This window comes from Narcine bancroftii, chromosome 1 (genome assembly GCF_036971445.1).
Source record: "Narcine bancroftii isolate sNarBan1 chromosome 1, sNarBan1.hap1, whole genome shotgun sequence".
Classification (NCBI taxonomy): domain Eukaryota; kingdom Metazoa; phylum Chordata; class Chondrichthyes; order Torpediniformes; family Narcinidae; genus Narcine; species Narcine bancroftii.
Window position 1 is genome coordinate 357858740 of NC_091469.1, and position 19604 is coordinate 357878343.

The window sequence follows — 19604 nt, forward strand, 5'->3', positions numbered from 1 at the left end:
ACTTAAAAAGAATGTACTGCTGCTGCAAGCAGCTGGGGAGAGGCGGGTTGATGACGTCACGATTTCACCGTCAGCCAATGGCCCATCTCCTCTTTCCCACACACTCACCCTTTTCCCTCCATGACACTGTCAGGGCAGGGAGGGGAGCGGTGTGGCCTGTGACAACCCTGCTGGCTGCTCTGGCATCTCATTGGGCTGCTTCTGCATTCGTGGCCGCTCATCAGTGGTTCAAAACGCAGAAGAGCAATGGCTCTTTTTCCCTACCCATAATCCTCCATGTAGCTGGATCTGCTCTGTTTCCCAGAACAGTTCTAGCTGCATGGGAGATTATGGATAGGGAAGACAACCATTGCTCTTCCATGTATTTATGACAGGCAGTGCCACGGCAACAATCGCTCCACCTATATCGGTTCTGGAGGGCGCTACAAGGCGCTGCTCAACAAAAATGCGAAACAAGAGTAGCCTTTTAAGGCTGCTCCATTAAAGGTACGTTCATATTTTTTCCTCTGCACTTGTAGATGGCCTCCAGGAGGAAGTTGGCATGAAAGGCCCTTATGATTGCAAGTGAAGTGGACAGTGAGGAAGGCTTTCAAAGTTTACAGTGAGATCTGGACCATCTGGAATAAAATTTGAAAAATAGCAGATGGGATTAATGCAGGTATATGTGAAGTGTTGCATTTTTGAAAGGAAGAAGCAAGGTAGGTCATACATGGTAAATGGCTGGGCACTAAGGTGTGCGGAAGTACAGAGGGATCTGGGAATACAGATACCCCTGTACATAATTACCTGAAAGTGGCATCACAGGTTGATAGGATTGTAAACTTTTGATATATTGGCCTTCATCAATCAAAGTAATGAGTAAAGGAGTTGGGATGTTACAGTAAAGTTGTACATTGATGAGGCCAAATTTTGAGCGTGTGTACAGTTTTAGTCAGCTAACTACAGGAAAGATATCATTAAGAGTGTACTTGAATGTTGCCAGGACTTCAGGAACTGAGTTACAGGGAAAGGAGCACAAAAGAATGAGGGGAGATTTGATAGAGGAATAAAAAAATATGGGGGGGATGGACTCCGTAAATGCAGGTAAACTTTTTCTCACTTACATACAAACCAGAGGACATGGGTTAAAGATGAAAGGGGAAAAGTTTAGCAGGAGCTTCTTGACACAGTAGTGGGAGTGTGGAATGGGCCAGGTGGTGAATGAAGACTCATTTTTAACATTTAAGAAAAATTTGGACAGGTACATGGATGGGAGGGATATGGACTATGGACTATGTGCAGGTCAGAGGGACGAGATAGAATAATAGTTCGGTACAGACTAGAAGGGCCTCTTTTCTGTGCTATAATATTCTATGGTTCTAAGTCCAGAATCCAGTTGCAGAGAGGGGTGTCGAGTCCCAGTGAGGAAAATCTATCTATCAACCTCTAAGGTAGGATTGTGTTGAACACAGAGCTAAAATCAATGAACAGCTTGGCATACGAGGTATCATTCTCTAGGTGGGACAAGATGGAGTGGATAGTCAAGGCTTTTGCATCATCAATGAACTGGTTTGTACAGTTGGCAAACTGGAATGGGTCCATTGTCACTGGAAGGTGCTCTGTGATGCATTTCATCACCAGCCACTCAAAGCACTTCATTATCATAGACATCAGAACAACTGGACAGTAGTCATTTAGTCCGGTTACTGTCGCTTTCTTGGGCACCTGGATGATGGTGGCTGCCTTGAAATGTGCAGGGATAGTGCATTCCTGCAGTGAGATAGTGCAGGTGTCCACTACTATGTCTGTCAGCTGGACATTCAGCACCCAACCAGGCAGGTTGTCTGATATTGATGCTTTGTGTAGGTTCACCCACAATTAGATCATCCTTGCCTCAGCTATGCAGGGTGTTTGTTCTTTAGAGGAGGAGGTTTTCTTTGAGGTCACATTATTCTCCTTCATCAAACAGCATGTAGAAGGTATCTCACCTGTCAGGGAGGCATCATTGTCATGGACCCATAAGTTGACAAAGTTATTATTTGAAAATACTGCCACATGCAATCGTGTTGCTGGTGTCACACAGGTGACCATGGGTTCTCTGTGCACACCCACACTTTGCCTTCCTGATTGGATGGGAGAGTTTAACATTTGATCTTACTGCCATCTTGCCTCCTGGCTTCCTCTGGCATCCCTAAAGTCTGGAGGAGGGGATGGGTGGATAATCAAAGGTGGAGGCAGGAAACTGATGATGACATCACCAACTGTAAATTTGCTTTCTTTTGTTTGGAAACAGTGATAATATTTTATCACTGAAAAGTTCTAACAGCTACTACTTCCAAGATTTTTTTTTTAATTTTATTTAATTTCACAATATGCCTTAAAATTTGGACATAAATTGTCTTGTTCAAAACATTAAAGATTAATAGTGATTTAATTTTTTTTTATCCTCCCCCTCCCCCCCAACAGCCCAATAGCAAAGATGGAAGAAATAGGAAAACATCTAGATACTATTTAAGTAAAAACAAAAGAACTATCAAATAAAATCAAACATACCTTAATTTTAAGAATCGGAAGATTCAGGTTGGGCAATTACAACCTAATTCCTACAATTCGAAAATATTTTTTCCAAATCTTTTGAAAAATTTCAAATTTATTATGTAAATTATATGTAATCTTTTTAACTGGTCTACAACTACCTATTACAGTATGCCATCTACTCATTCCCAAATACACATCTGACTTCCAAGTTACTGCTACACATTTTCTCGCTACCGCTTAGGCTATTTTAATAAATTATTTTTGATACTTAATCTCAATTCTGTATCAAAAATATTTCCAAGTAAAAAAAATGGGATCTTGAGGAAACTTTACTTTTGTAACTCTTTACAAAAATAAACCAAATTCTATTCAAAAGGGTCTTAATTTTGAACATTCTCATGAAGAATGTAAAAAAAAGTACCTATTTAATACATCTAAAACATTTATCTGTAAAATTAGAATTTAATCCATTTAATTTCTGTCAAATAAGATATAGTTGATGTAAAAAATTATATTGTACCATTCTGTACCAGACATTAATTGTATTAGTCATACTATACTGACAAAGATCTAATCAAGTTTCCTCTTGGAATATTTATTTTTAAATCATTCTTCCAACTGTCTTGACTTCTCATTTATACATTCCTTTTTTTCAAAATTGTACATATAATTGAAATGAACCTTTTAATATTTATATCTGTGATTAATTGTTCCAAAGATTTTGTTCAGGTAATATCAAATCAGGAGCCAAATTTTCTATTAACTATTCCTTTAACTGATAATATGAAAATATTGCATTATTTTGTATTCTAAATTGACTTTTCAATTGTTTAAATGTCATTAAAAGTTGTACCTTGGAAGCAATATTTTATTGTCTTAATTTCTTTATTAAACCAAAAATCTTCTATTGATATTTCTAAAAATATAGTTGAGTGGTCTGATAAAATTCTTGCTTTATACTCAACTCTTTAATATTGTGCCAATATTAATATTGAAGTAAGAGTCATGTCTTTTTGAATAAAAAGAATAATCCCTTTTTTTGGATGAATTCTTCTCCATGTATCTATTAATCTCATATCTTTCATGAAGGACTGTGTAATTTTGGCCACTTTACTTTTAATAACATTTCTCCCAGATCTAATTTTTCCCTTGACCCTTTGTTAGATAAAGTCTCCAAGTATTTCATTAGCATTTGCTAAATTCAAAAATGTTTCTTGTACAAATTTTCCATCATCTAAATTTAGTGCATATATATTCAAAAGAATCCAAATTTCAGAAACAAAACTTGAAAATGCACTATTATATATCTACCTACTGGATCCATAATAATACTTTGTAATTTAACTGGAATGTTTTTAATTAATCATAATTGCTAACCCTCTAGCCTTGGAATGAAATGAAGATGCTGTAACATGTTCTACTCGATCTATTTTCCTTTTTTGATGTTCAATTTCAGTTAAATGTGTTTCTTGTAAGAAAGCAATATCCACTTTCATCTTTTTCATATACTATTTTTTTTCTCTTAGTCAGATTTTTAATCCCATTAATACTTACAAAATTTACCATTTCACCCATTATTTTGATAATACCATCCCATACCCAGAACTCATCTCTTCCAGCTCCTAATTCTACTACATTATCATATTTCAAACTATTGTTATTAACTATTCCAGATGAAAAGAACACAAAAAGAAAGCCTGTAAAGATAGAAAAATAGAAAAAAGAAACCCCTGCTAATGTTGTTATACACATAAACTCCCATCCATGAAACAAGCAGTCGCCTGTGCCACAAATGCACACGTGAATTGGCAGCTATCAATCCCTCCCTCCCAGCTCTCCCCAAGATATTGTTACAGTTTATTTACTCAAACATAAACAGATCACCATTTATCAGTTACAGATATTACTGTTCAAAATGTCCTTCAAATTGCACTCTGCTGCTCAGCACTCATGTCTTCTTCACAACCTATGTCTGGCAGAGAGTCAGCATATTGTTTAGTCTTCCGTGGTTCAACAAAGATCTTGTTTTGACCTCCTGGAACAAAAACCTCAAAGTTGCTGGATATCTTAAAACGAAAGCATAACTTTTTTTCCACAGTACATTTTGAATTGGATTAAATTCCTTCCTTTTCTTTAACAATTCACAACATATCTGGATAGAAAAAGATCTTATTTCCCTTATATTCTAAAGGATTTAGTCTTTCCTTTGTATGTCTTGCTGCTAATTCCAAATTCTTCTCTCTTACTTGATAAGAAAGGAATTTAACCAGTATTGGATGTGGCTTTTGATCTGGTTGCGGTTGAGGTCTTAGAGCTCGGTACACTCTTTCTCTCCCAATATCTCCCTAAAATTCTTTGACTCCAATACTTTGTGGGATCCAATGTTGCAAAAATTGTCTAATATCATCTTCTTCATCCCCTTCTTTAATTCCAACAACTTTTATATTATTTCTTCTACTGAAATTTTCTAAAGCATCCATTTTTTGGACCAAATGATGTTGAATAGTAGTAAAATTAGTTTGCAAATTCCTCATCTGATCCTTTAATTGAATCAATTTCAAATTCTGTTCCTTTGACTCTTCCATCTCTTCTAATCTTTTTTGCATATTCACAAATACTTGCTCTACATGTCTTTTCTAACTTCTAATTTTAACATTAAAGCTTCAGTTTGCTTTATCATTCCCTTCATTTGTCTATTCAAATCAAAGGCATAACAATTTTACTTTTTCTAACTTTCAGTTGTCTTCTAGATCTTTCTGATTCTTCTTTTATTTCTTCTCCTGATTGTAAAACCTCCTCAGAATCGTTAGAATTTAATTTTTCATCTGTTTCTTCTTGTTGAAGCAGTTTATATCTGCTTCCTTCTTCGCTCACATTTTATGCATTCTGCGCATGCGTGAGGAGTCACGCATGCGCAGAGACGATTCTTCCTTCGAGACCTACGGCCATTGTTGGAGGTGGCTTGACATCCGACGTCTTGAGTCACCTCAACCATGGACTTCAAGACGGGTTGCTACCTTTGGGACAGCTCCTGGATCCATCTGCGAGGTAGCCCTCTCTTCTTAATCTTGTAGTTTTTGCTGTTTACATTTTCTTCTCTTTTCCTTCTATCTCTTTTCCTTTTTTAACACATTTTTTGAACTTTTTTTTGGGAGAGCTAGATTCTCCAACCTGATGCTACACCATCATCTGACATGCCCCCCACTTCCAAGATCTTTACAAACGATGAGTTACATCATTTTCAAGGTAGGGCCGCGACGAGAATAAACATCCCATCATCATCTGACCTAATCTATGATTTCTCAAGTTAGATCCAAATGCATGACCAGGAGTAGAATCTGAAATCTTGTTTGCCAGCATGAATATATATTCTAGACTCTGAAGAAATTTGGCCACTTATACACACTGTACTGTAACAAGAAATGCTTGCAGTGCAAGATATCTCAGTTCATCACTGATAAATTTCAGCATATTATTCTACAGTTCAACTGACAACAATTCCCAGGTATTCACAGATTTTAGTTTGTGAGTTTGTGCAAAATGTATTCTTAACACTTTCATGGCACTTTGTTCTTCAGTTCTAGATTGTGAAAGAATGGCGCCACACGCTCCACAATCCACATGGCTCTTTTTTATATTCTATAGTTTTATCAATCCAATTTCAAGATTTACAACCTTAGATAATTTTGCACTTTTCAGAAGCAGAAGAATCAGCATTTAAAAGGTGCAGTTAGCACAATGCTATTACACTACAGGTGACCAGGGTTCCAATCTGGCGCTGTGACAGGAGTTGGTACGTTCCAGTTAACTCCTACCCTTCAAAATATATGGGGTTTGTACATTAATTGGAGTTTTTGGGCCAGATGGACCTGTATAAATTAAATAAAAATTAACTGCAGCTAAAAAAACACTCAAACAGGTGTAGGGTTCACAAAAACAGAATTTGAAATTTAAAGTCAAAACTGTATTTCCACAGCCAGGCTAACCATATCAAACTGCAGTGCAAAATATAAATACTCTTTTAGCAAAACCAGTATCAATTAATAATTAGATTCGGAAAAAAAGTATCAATTACATTTTAATCAGGTCCTCTACAAACTATCCCTGGTGGCAAGTTCACAGTGACCACAGTTTTAAACATCTTGATTCAGAAAAGTTACAACTCAGAGGAGAAATAAATAAATAATGCATTACCCACCATGCCCACAACCAAAAGGCTCAGTGGCAGCATTCTTGTCTTAAGTCAGACTGTTGCAAGTAAATGGTCCATTTTAGAGACCTGAGTGCATAAACTCCATTTCTTAGGACAGGAATAAGAAGTCCTGTCAAACCTGGATTGGACAATCAAGTTCAACAGTTGAAGACAAACGAGCAGTTGATTGGGCAATCAAGTTCAAAGCAAAAGGGTTGAAAAGGATAGACTCAGCAGCCAGCAGTTGATTGAGCAATTGAGGACAGATGACCCAAATATCATTATAAACTGAGGGATTGTATAGCCAACTGTATTGTTGGAGAAGGCTGAGTCAGAGTGGCAAGGCTTTGACAAGAAGAGGCTAAGGTGGGGGTGCAGGAGTTGAAGTAAGGGCCATTCTATTCAAGAAACAAAAATAATTCACCAGGTATGCACAGGTAAGGGCAGGTTTTACACATCATACTTTTTTCCTCTAGTCATAAACAGCAGAAATGGCAGCAAGACAGGTCATTCTCTTGGAGAATGTGGGTCATCAGGGAAGCCAGCCATATCCCTGACAAATTCATCTGTGAGAGGTGCATCCAGCTGCAGCTCCTGACAAGCTGAAATGAGGAAATGGAGCTGGAGATGGATGAACTCCAGATCATTCAGGAGGCAGAGGGGATATTGACCGAAGTTATAGGGAAACTGCCCCACCAAGGGGTGGGTGGCAGGAAAGTGAACAGGCAAGCAGAACACCCATTTTGGATACTGTTGAGAGGGCTTGACCTACAAGGGACAAGCCATGGTAATCAGGTCTCTGGCATGGAGTCTGGTCCTAGGGCTAAAAAGGGAAGGGAGGAGACGATGCTGCAGCGATGGGAATTTCATACTTAGGGGGACAGATAAGACGTTCAGTGGAAGCTGCAGCGATGGGAATTTCATACTTAGGGGGACAGATAAGACGTTCAGTGGAAGAGATCAAGTATTCCAGATGATATGTTGCCTCCCTGATGCCAAAGTCTAAAATATCTCCGATTGAGTTCACTGCATTCTCAGGATGGAGGGTAAGCAGCTAGATGTGGACCAATGATGAGGGTATGAAGGGTGAGGAGGTCCTGCAAGGAGAGTTCAGGGAGTTGGGCACTAGATTGAAGAACAGCACCTCCAGGCTTGCTACCCATGCCATGTGTTCGTGTGATTAGAAATAGGATGATTATGAAGCTTTTTACATGGCTAAAGACGTGGTGCAGGAGGGAGGGCTTCAGGTTTCTGAATCATTAGGTTCTCTTCCAGGGAAGGTGGGACCTGTTCTAATGGGATAGTTTGCATTTGAACTGGAGGGGGGTATTATCCTTGTGGGAAAATTTGCTAGTGCTGCTTCTGTGGGTTTAAACTAGATTTGCAGAGGGATGGGAACCAAAGTGCTGGAGTAAATAGATGAGTGGAGGAGGGAAAAGGTTATGTGAAAATTACATGGATCGTTAGAAGTCCATTGGTTATACGTGGTAGAAATCTATTTCAATGCAAGGGGTATTGTAGGAAAGGCAGACAAGCTTAGAGCGTGGATTGGCATATGAAATTATGATATTGTGGCCGTAGTGAAACTTGGGGCAGGTCTGGCAGCTCAATGTTTTGGATTTCCATTGCTTTAGGCATAGAATGGGGCAGTGGGGAGATTAAAAAAAGGAAGTGGCATTGCTCATCAGGGAAAATATCACAGCTGCACTCAGGAAAGACAGACAAGAGGGCTTGACTACTGAGACTATATGGGTGGAGCTGAGGAATGGGAAAGGTATGACCACACTCCCCAATTATCAACAAGAATTGGAGGCGCAAATCTGTAGAGATAGCAGACAGCTGCAGGAAACACAAGGTTGTGATAATAGATTTCAATTTTCCACATATTATGTGGGACTCCCAAACTGTAAAAGGGCTGGATGACTTGGAGCTTGTTTAAGGTGTACAGAAAAAGTTTTCTAATATATAGAAGTAAAACTAGAGAGAGTGCAATACTGGATCTCTTATTAGGGAATAAGATAGGACAGGTGACAGAAGTATGTCTGGGGGGACATTTTTGGGTCCAATTATTTTAATGACTTTTATTTCAAGTTAATTATGGAGAAGGTCGGGGCCCCTGGTTGAGATTCTAAATTGAAAAAAGGCAATTCTGAAGAAAATAAGGATCTAGACTGTGTGGACTGGGATGTTTTTGAGTAAAGATGTGTGGGGTAAGGGAGGGCCTTCAAAAGTGAAATTGTGAGAGTACAAAGTTTGTATGTTCTTATCAGGATTAACAGGTATAAACAAGGTTAACAGGTATAGGAAACCTTGGTTTTTGAAGGATATTGAGTATCTGGTTCAGAAAAAAAGGTGTATAGCTGGTATAGGCATTTGAAGAGTATTTAAAAAATGCAAGAAACGCAAAATAAAATGAAGGCTAAAAAAGATAAGGTTGCTTTGGCTGACAATGTGAAGGAAAATCTTAAGGGTTTCTCCAGGTATATTAAGAGCAAAAGGATATTAAGGGACAAAATTAGTCCCCTTGAAGATCATACTGGTTGCTTTGTATGGAGCCAAAAGAGATAGGGGAGATCTTAAATGATTTTTTCCCCATCAGTCTTCACTCAGAAAACCAGAATGTGGGAAGTAAGGAAAATAATCAATGGGATTATGGAACCCATGAAGATTAAAGAGGAAGTGCTTGTGGTCTTGAAGCAAACAAGAGTGGATAAATCCCCTGGGAATGACAAGATATTTCCTTGGACCTTGAGGGAGAAATTGCAGGGGCTCTGGCAGAAATATTTAAGTCCTTAGCCTGGTGGTGGAGGACTGGAGGGTAGCTCTTTTCTTCCGTTGTTTGAAAAAGGCTCCAAATGTAATGCTGGAAATTGTGGGCTGGTGAGCCTGATGTCAGTAGTTGGTAAATTATTGAAAGGTGTTCTAAGAGATCAGATATTCAATTATTTGGATAGCCAGGAAGTGATTAGGGATAGTCAACATGGATTTGTCTGTAGAAGGTAGTGTTTTAACTAATCTTGGAGTTTTTCAAGGAGATTACCAAGAAACTTGATGAAGGAAAGCCTGTGGATGTTAACAATTTAGAAAGACAAGGGAAGCGAGTCAGGAAAATTCAAACGCTTGGTATTCATAGTGAAGTAGTGAACTGGATTAGATAATAGCTGGATGGGAGAAGCCAGAGAGTGATTGTAGATGATTGGCTCTCAGACTGGAGGCCTGTGATGAGTGGTGTGCCTAAGGGATTGGTACTGGGAATGTTGTTTGTCATCTATATCAATTATCTGGATGATCTAGTGGTAAACTGGAACAGCAAGTTTGCAGATGACATTAAGATTGGAGGCATTGCGGACAGTGAAGAAGGTTTTCAGAGGGATCTGGACCAGTTGGAAAAATGGCAGATGGAATTTAATGCAGTCAAGGGTGAAATGTTGTATTTTGGAAGGACAAACCAAGAAAGGTTCTACATGGTAAATGGTAGGGCACTGAGGAGTGTGGTCAAACAGAGGGATCTGGGGAAAGATGCATAATTCCCCGAAAGTGGCATCACAGTTGGATAGGCTTGTAAAGATAGCTTTTGGCATATTGGCCTTCATAAATCAAATTATTGACTACTGGAGTTGGGATGTTGTAGTAAAATTGTACATTGCTGAGGCCAAATTTGGAGTATTTTGAACAGTTTTGTTCACCTACTACAGGAAAAATATCAATAAGATAGAAAGAGTGCAGAGAAGATTTATGGATGTTGCCTGAACTTCAGGAACTGAATTACAGGGAAAGGTTAAACAGTTTATGACTTTATTGCCTGGAGCATTGAAGAATGAGGGAATATTTGATAGAGTTAACAAAAAACACAAATACAACACAATGCAAATATAAGATGGAAAAAATGATCTCAAGATCTTAATAACAGTATTATGAGCTGGGGGAAAGCGCTCCATAAAGTCCTGTCTTGGCATGGAAGAGGTCTCAAGAACAATTAATGCAATTCTAATGGGGGAAGACTAGATTTCGTACTATCCAAAGGAGATGAATGAAACATTTAGAAAGTTCTATTCAAAGCTGTATAAATCAGAATCAGTGGGAGACCCTGCTAAAGTAGATGATTTCTTTCTTACATTGGGACTACCAAGTTTGGATCAAGATGAATGAGAGGGTCTGAGTGCTCCCTTCTCTAGAGAGATTGATAAAGTCCATGGCTCTTTGCAGGCTAACAAATCACCAGGGGAGGATGGGTTTCCCACTGAATTTGATAGAGTTTAAGGATCTTTTAATTCCCCTTATTATGGGGGTGATAGACGAGGTGACAGAGACACAGACGCTCCAGAGTCTTTCTCAAAAGCAATTATTACGGTGATCCCAAATTAAAAAAGACAGGGACCTATTGAATCCCTCCTCCTATAGACCTATTTCATTATTGACTGTAGATTATAAAATTATAGCAAAGGCATTGGACAATACGTTGGCTCAATATTTATCCAAGTTAACATATCCAGATCAAGCTGGATTTGTACAAAAGAGACAATCAGCAGAAAATGTATGTAAATTACTCAATATTGTGGATCTGGCACATTTGGAGGTGGATCCAGATGTGGCCATAGCTCGGGCACAGAGAAGGCATTTGACAGACTGGATTGGGACTTTTTATTCAAAGTACTGGAGAGATTTGGATTGGGACTATCATCTATTCATTAGTTATGGACACTCTATCGTAAACTTTAAGCTAAAATTATTACGAATGGGCAAATTTGTGTTCCTGCTGGGTAGGTCTAGTAGGCAGGCATCCCACTGTCCCCACCATTGTTTATACTAGCTATTGAACTGCTGCTAGAAGCCATTCGACAGGATCCAGATTCAAAGGTGTTCAAAATGGGCCAGGAGGAGCATAAAATTAATTCACTGATGATGTGTTAGTATATTTGACTGACCGGGGGGGGGGGGGGGGGGGGGTAAGGGCAGCGGTCATTTACCACAAGAGGGTATTAAAAGTGGATGAGTAATGAGTATTTATATAACTTGATCATCTCCCTTTGCTCCAGAAAATTGAGGAGGATCTTGGTATATTGAGGACCCTGCCCATAACTTTGGTGGACAGGGCTAATTGTATTAAAATGAAAGTGATGCCAAGGCAACAATATCTATTTCAGTCTTTGCCAATTCCATTGCCCCAGGGCTTCTTTCAAGTGCTCAACAGATGTGTCAGAAAATTCCTGTGGAATGGTAAGGTGGCTAGAACCTCCATGTGAAAGTTAATTTGGGATTTATAAATTGGGATGTCTGAAAGTGCAGGATTTTAAAAAAAAAAAAAAAAAAATACTATTGGGCAGCCCAGTTGAATTCATTGCTTCATTCTGAGGAAGGTGGTACCCCTGCCTGTGCACAAATTGGACTATACATGGTAAGACAAAGATAGCAGGTCATCAAATTGATATTAGGGAAAACCGATAAACCCATATTAAAACATGTTGATTTATTTGTGCCATATCTAAATTACATGTTGAAATAAAGGTGGGGATATCTTCTAAAATACCCTTGACCCAGAACAAATTAATACCCATGACTCTGGATATTAAGATCCTGGACACCTGATGCCAGAAGGGGATCAGGTAAATCGAGGATCATCATGAGCAAGGGCAGCTCATATCATTCAACAGCAGAGGAATAAATATGATTTGCATAATAAAACTTCTGGTATCTTCAGCAAAGATCTTTCTTAAGGGATAATTTGGGACTGTCTTGGACCCTACCCATATGTAGTGACATGGAGATTCTAATTCAAAAGGGGAATACACACATTCATCTCTTCAGTGCATCTCCTATTCCAAAGTGAGAGCCCAAAACCAGGCTTACACAAGTTGAGAGAAAGGCTGGAGTCTGACTTGAGTACAACAATCCACAAGCTGTGCTGGTCAGACCTGTGCCTGGACAGCATGACAGAAGTTTATTAATGCCAGGTTCATGTTGCTGCAATACAATTTCCTGAATTAACTGTACCTCACACCACAAAAATTACACAAATCTAAATCAAAAATCTCAGAAATATGCTTTGGGTGGAGATTGGAACCTTTATCCATTCAACATGGCTGTGTACAAAGGTGAGATCCTTCTAGGAGGGCTGGGGGACATTCTGAAAAAAAAAATTACAAAATTACACAGGATCTGGAATTGTATATTCTGGGAAACCTGATGGATGAGATTTAAACTGTCCAGATACAAAATTCAGTTTGTGATGGTCGCCTTGTCAGTAACTTGGAAGTATATAGTGGTCATGTGGAAGTCCAACTCCCAACTAAATTATTACACAAATGGAATCTGGAAATGCAGAGTTGTATTACCCTGGATAAAATTGCATACAATTTCAGGAAGAAATATGACCTATTCATGAGGGTGTGGCATCCCTATCTGCAGCATATTAGTGCACAGATGTAATTATACCCCTTTTAGATAAAGTCAATACAACAACCATGCCAGTAGTGGAATACTTGAAATTAGTGAAGTTGGTCATGGCGCAGGCAATGTGCTCTTGCATTTTGTTCCTTATCCTTTTACTTTAGATTTTTCTGGGTTCTTCTTAAGTTCCTTCAAATGTTTTTGACTTTAATGATATTTTGTTCTTTGTATTTGTTTTTTTTTTGCATTAGGATGCCAGAGGGAGGGGAGAGGGATAAGGATAAAATAGACATATATACATTATTGTTGGAAAAATGTATTGTTTATTTGGATTTGTATGTCTTTAAAAAAAATCAAAAATTTTAATAAAATTGAGTTATTTAAAATTATGGGAAATAGACAGTAACTGTAGATAAAGCTTTTTCCACTGAGGGTGGGTAAGATACCCACCAGAGGAGATGGGTTTAGGGTGAAAGGGGAACAGTTTAGGGGGAACTTCTTCATAGACTGGAGGGAGTGTGGAACGATTTGCCAGCTGAGGTATTGAATGTGGGCTCCACGTTAACATTTAAAAATTTGTACAGGGATGGGAGAAGTATGGAGGGCTATGGACTGGGTGCAGGTCAGTGGCAGTAGGCAAAAAAATGGTTTGGCACAGACAAGAAGTCAATGGATCCTGTTTCTGTTCTGGAATGTTCTAGGTTTCTAAATCACAAAGTGCCAAATTTTGAGTTGCAGCATCTTGTTAATTGTATATTAGTTACTACATTCCCTAATGAATCTATTATGCTTCAACTTTACTGATGTTACTATTGTGCCCATGATAGAACATAGTGACACAGTGCAATCCTTTCAGATCATGATGTCGTACCAATCTATGAAAATGCCCTTTTCAAAATCAATATGGATGACAAGGCATGATTGCCATTTGCTAATTATTCAAGAACCGACTAGATAACAGATGTGATTAAGAAGGTGCAGATATTCACAAATATGTTGCCTGGATTTGGGGGCTTGAGTTCTAAGGAGAGAATGGATGGCCTGGGCTCCTTTCCCTAATGGGAAAGCGGCTGACAAATGACATTACAGGTATATAAAATTACAAGAAACATAAATGGAGCAGACAGCCAGAGTTTGTTTCCAAGGTAGGAATGTCTAAAATTTGAGGGCATAGGTTTAAGATGAAAGGGAGAAGGTTTCAAGGTGATCTGAGGGGTATATTTTTCACACAGCATTTGATAACTGAAATGAGTTATCAAAGGAAGGGAAGGCAGGAACATTTACAGTATTTAAGTGGAAGCTGGACAGATACTTGAATGAGAAAATCAAAGAGGGACACAAATTTATGCAGATAAGTGGAATTGATAGATAGGTACAATGAACATAAAATATTACAACACAGGCCCTTCAGCCCATAATCTAATCCCTCCAGAACTCCGATCAATAACCCTTTATTTTTCTTACATCGATGTGCCCATCGAAGAGTCTTTTGAATATCCTTATTGCACCAGCCTCCTCCATCACTCCTCGCAACGCAGGACCCACCACGCTTTTTAAAAATAAATAAATAGAACTTGCCTCTGACATCTCACCTCAAATTTCCTCCACTCACCTGAAACAGATGTACTCTGGTATTTGTTTTTGTTGCTCTGGGGGAAAAAAGTGTTAGCTGTCCATCCTCAACCCTTCACAATCATTTATTCTTCTATTAAGTCATTCTTCATCCTTCGTCACTCCAAAGAGAAAAGCCCGAGTTCTGTCAACCTTGCTTCATAAGACATGCTTTCCAGTCCAGGCAACATCCTGGAAAATCTCCTTTGCACCCTCCCTAAAGCATTTACATCCTCCCTATAATGGGCTGCAAGCAATATTTCAAGTGTAGTCTAAGCAGTTTTATAGAATTGCAACATTATACCTCTCTCTTGAACTCCTCAATCCCCTACAAATAGGGGCCAGCACACCATACACCTCCTTAACTATCCCATCAACTTGCATGGCAACCCTAAAGGATCTGCCATCAGATTTCTCAATGGACAATGAACCACAGACACTACCTCACTTTCTCTTCTTTTGCACTAATTATTTTTTAAATATGATTTGGAACACTTTTGCATCTATGATGCTGCTACAAAACTACAAATTTCTTGACATGTTCATGACCATAAATTCTGATTCTGAGGTCATGAACGATGTGCTACTTTTGATGCCTGCTGATACAAGGTATTTACTAATACTTAGGCCTCAATATTTTGAGAGCATTATCTCACATTCCAGAACTCTCAAGGGGAATAGTGAAAAATTATTTACAAATCTGTTCATCTTGACTGCCAAATGTACATGGCTTGAAACATAATGATGGTTGGGCAACAAAAGTTTTTCCCATGCATTAGAAATCCAAGTAGGACACCAAAATGAGGTGAAATGATAAAACACACAAATAATGAGATAACGACATTATAGTAATTAATTTTTTTTATAAAAAGTACACTTAGCTCACTTAATGCTCAATGCAATGAATGGAGCCAAAAAACCAAAGGCAATTGCAGCATTATTACATAGAGATGCATTTCTAATAATGGTGACCTCTGGGAACTTGGCACAAACCACTGTGCTCCCTGCTGCAACATGGTGCTCTGCCAGGAACATAGCATGGACCCATGCCATCTCTGTGGCCGCACACCTCTGTGCTATCAATCTGGGTGCAAAGAACCTGGCATAAATCCTTTTGCTCTGATGGCACTCACAGCAATCAGTTGCCCAGAACAAGGTGCGACGACACAGCCTGAGAGGGCAGTATGAGTAGATGGTGTAACAGAAGCTCTTATTCCCTGTTTCACTGCATCTCCCACGATAGAGAAAACAAACCAAATTTGGTTTACACTTTGGTGACCTCTTCTATCAGTCCACAAGAGTGATGATAACCTTATTTCCCTGCCATTTTAATTCTCCATCTTACTGCCACTCTCATTTCAAATTATTTGATCCACATCCACTACAGCTCTTAGAACTTGCTGAATTCTACTACTACAAATAACCAACCATTCAGTTCATAAGACACTAGCCAGTTAATTGATACCTTGCAGATTACCTCCAACCTAGGTACTTCACATTTGCATCTCTCAATTTCATGATCCCTGCCATATTCTTTCATTTTGGTATAGTAATATCACCTCTATATAATTCATCTTTCTCTATCAACCAGCAATCAGTGGATCATTCAGACTATCTTGGGTTCCACCTACAGTAATCAGTGATTCTCTAGGTTCTCCCTTCCTTACAACTTCATATCTTTTCCAACTTCTTTGACATAGCACTCAGGCAGGTGAACAGTATGGGAAAATGAAACAAGAATGGGAGTGTTTGTTGGCATCGATAAATGGGTGAATTAACAAACCTCAATGCTGAAAGCAGATGTGGAGAAATGCTTGATAACATTAGATAGGTCATTTGTACAAATGTTTGCACTGTGGTGCTGTCACGAAGCAACAAATTTTGTGACGTTCATGATAACTGATTCTGATAGTACAGAAGATCTGCTGAAAATGGTAATGTACTTCTGATTTTAAAAATATATATTCAATTTAAAATTTAATTTACAGCACAGTAGAAGCAACTTCCAGGCATTTAAACCCATGCCACCCAAATCAGTTCTTGCGCTTTGGAGGATGGGAAGAACCCAAATGAATCCCATGCAGACACAGGGAGAACCTATTACTCCTTGCAGGCAGCGCTGAATTCAAACCCAGGTTGGTGACACTGTAACAGCATTGCGCTAATCTCTAGATTGATTCCTAAGATGATACCAGGGATTGTAGAATGGAATTGTCCTCAGAAGAGATTTGACAAAATAAATTTGGAAGCATTAGAGATTCCATTACAATGTGCAAGGCCTTAAACTGCAAGGAGTATATTTCACCCAGCAAAAGAGATTGTTAGCCAAATTTGAGTCTCTAAATAACCAGGCCATGCACCTGCACTAGGATGAAAAATATTTCACCAAGAGAGTGGAGACTCTGAGTAATTATCCACCTAAAACAACTATGAAGACTGAGATCACTAGTATCAAGACTGATACTAATAAGATTTTGGATATTCAAAAAACAGTACAGTAAGGGAAGGTATGGTAGAGCAGATACAAGGAAACAAATTGCATTTTCTTATGCTGTTGGCTCTAAACAGTACATGGTCACAGTAACTGCCAAATTGAAATACCTGAATGGAAAAATGGGGGTAGGAACCAGACTTATGAATTATAAAACAGAGCCAAAATAGAGAAGATTTTAACATTGGAACGCAATGTATTTTCTTTGTATTTGTAAATCAATGAAAAGGTTGTTCAAACTCAGAATACTAATTTTCTACATTAACGATTATTGATGCTACTCTTACTCAGAATTTCTGTGTCTGAAATTAAGGTATTCATTTAAAAAAATTAACCCATTTGTACAATGGTCTCCAGAAAATTTATGAAACATAGACAGTTTCTTCAAATGCAAGACAGAAACGAAAGCTGCCCATTGCTGGAACCTTGAGTAAACAAAGGTTTACTGGAGGCCATTCTCTCATTTGATGGCTTATTACAATTGCTCTTTCCTGTCTAAGTTGTGTCTCTCCCCATGAGGTGGATCCTTGGTATCTGGGCCATGACGATAGTTCTGAAGAAGCTGTCGTTATTAGTGAACAATTCAATATCCTGCATTCTTTCCACCAGTTTCCAGTTAGATTAGTTATTGTTTGATCTCAGTCTGAAGGGCCTTTCAATCCTTGTACAGCCTTTTTTTAACCCCCCCCCCATTGAAACATGCTGACATTTCTAAGTTAAGAAAGCTTTTTGTTTTGATAACTTAACTTCAAGATAACCTGCCCATTTTCAACCAAGTCCTGATGTTTTATGATTGGGAAGCCAAGTATCTCTTCCGTGTGCTGTGTAGATTTCAGACCAGACAGTGCAGTATCATTTCTGTTCTTTGGAAAAGAAGTCATTTGGTAGTGTCTGAAGTGAAGATATTTTTTGCAGGGCTTCCAAGATATCAACATTGATTTTCTCATTGGCAACTTTTCTGTCACTGCCCTTACCTTGTGGACAGGCAGATGGAAGTAAACAGCAGTCAACCCAACAGTTAATGGAACCTGTCATGAAACCCTGTTGAAATGAGATGTTTGTTCTTAAAAGACCAAATTTTTGTCAGGAAGGCAACTTTACTGTAGTTTACTTTCCCCACTCCTTCCTTACCAATTATTTCTTTCCAGAGGGCTGCTTCCTTCCCAGTAAGCATTTTATGTTAGCTAATAAAATAGATCATTTTCAGTGGATACAGCACAAGGTGTAAAATTGGGATAGGAATGGAGCTCATGTTCTGATGCCTGCAGTTTGACAACAGATGAAATTGAATGATTGTAAAATAATTGTGATCCAACAGGTGGAGCCACTGGGATGATTGGACAGCTCACTCTTGACAAAAGCTCCTCTCCAGTTTGCATATCAGAAGGAAGTGTATTCACTGCATTTTCCTTAAAATAGTTATCTCCTACCCATTGTCTCATTTAGAATATAACAGTGTCAAAACTCCCATGCTCTTGACAGAAGAGTGACATTCAAATCTGTTCCACGGGAGTCCTGACCTTTCAAGTCCCAACAATCATACTGAGTAGAAATCACCTATGCATGATTTAAGCTGCTGCACAGCAAATACTATAGAGACTTGACAGAGTGGGACTTAAAAGGGAAGAGTGAAGAGACAACCGGTGGGGAGGGGAAAGAGTAACAGAATTAAAAGATCGAGAAGATTGAATACGAGAGCACGTGTTTGCGTCCACCTTTGTGTGGTGCGCTGTTAGGCAGAATCAGACACACACAAGGTAAAGACTGTACAACAGGCTTTAATCCACAAAGACTTCCACAGAGCTTGGATGTAGCTGCAGTAACTGAGTGAGGTTCGGGAGGCCGGCGCAGGCTTGTATGCCAGAGGGTGATTGACACTTGACTGGGTGGGGCTTGATCCCTTCAGGGCGACTGATTGACAGCCGGCCAGGTGTTTGTCCTGTCCCCTTACACTCCTGCAGGTACAGAGGTTGCCCCCTGCAGAATGCCAGCGGTACACTCTTGCAGGTACAGGTGTTGCCCCCTGCAGTAGACCAATGGTGTACCACCACACTTTGTCAATATTTTTGCTTGTCAATAGACACATGCACAAAGTTGATGCAACAGAATCTAACCTTCAATCACCTTGACTACTGGACCATCACTCAGTCAAGACTGTGTGCAACATGAATCGAGTCCCATGCAAAAACCATCATCTTTAATGTGTGATACAAGTTCAACTAATCCGTCATTCATTCATAGATTTTCGTATGTAAACATTATATCACTGGTAACAAACACCAAAAAAAATTAAAATATTGGCCAATAGATCGATGATTCTCAATCTCTCAACACCTGCGCGTGTAATTATTGCCTCAAAAATGCTTCCTTCAGTAAATTACTGTTGTCAACAATTATTTCAGTTAG

At 38.9% G+C, this 19604-nt stretch overlaps 1 protein-coding gene across 11 annotated transcripts in view; it reads right to left on the minus strand.

The window, feature by feature from the left end:
- Positions 1-19604, minus strand: part of grb10b (growth factor receptor-bound protein 10b) — a 242701-nt gene that overhangs the window by 221714 nt on the left and 1383 nt on the right. The window lies entirely within an intron of this gene.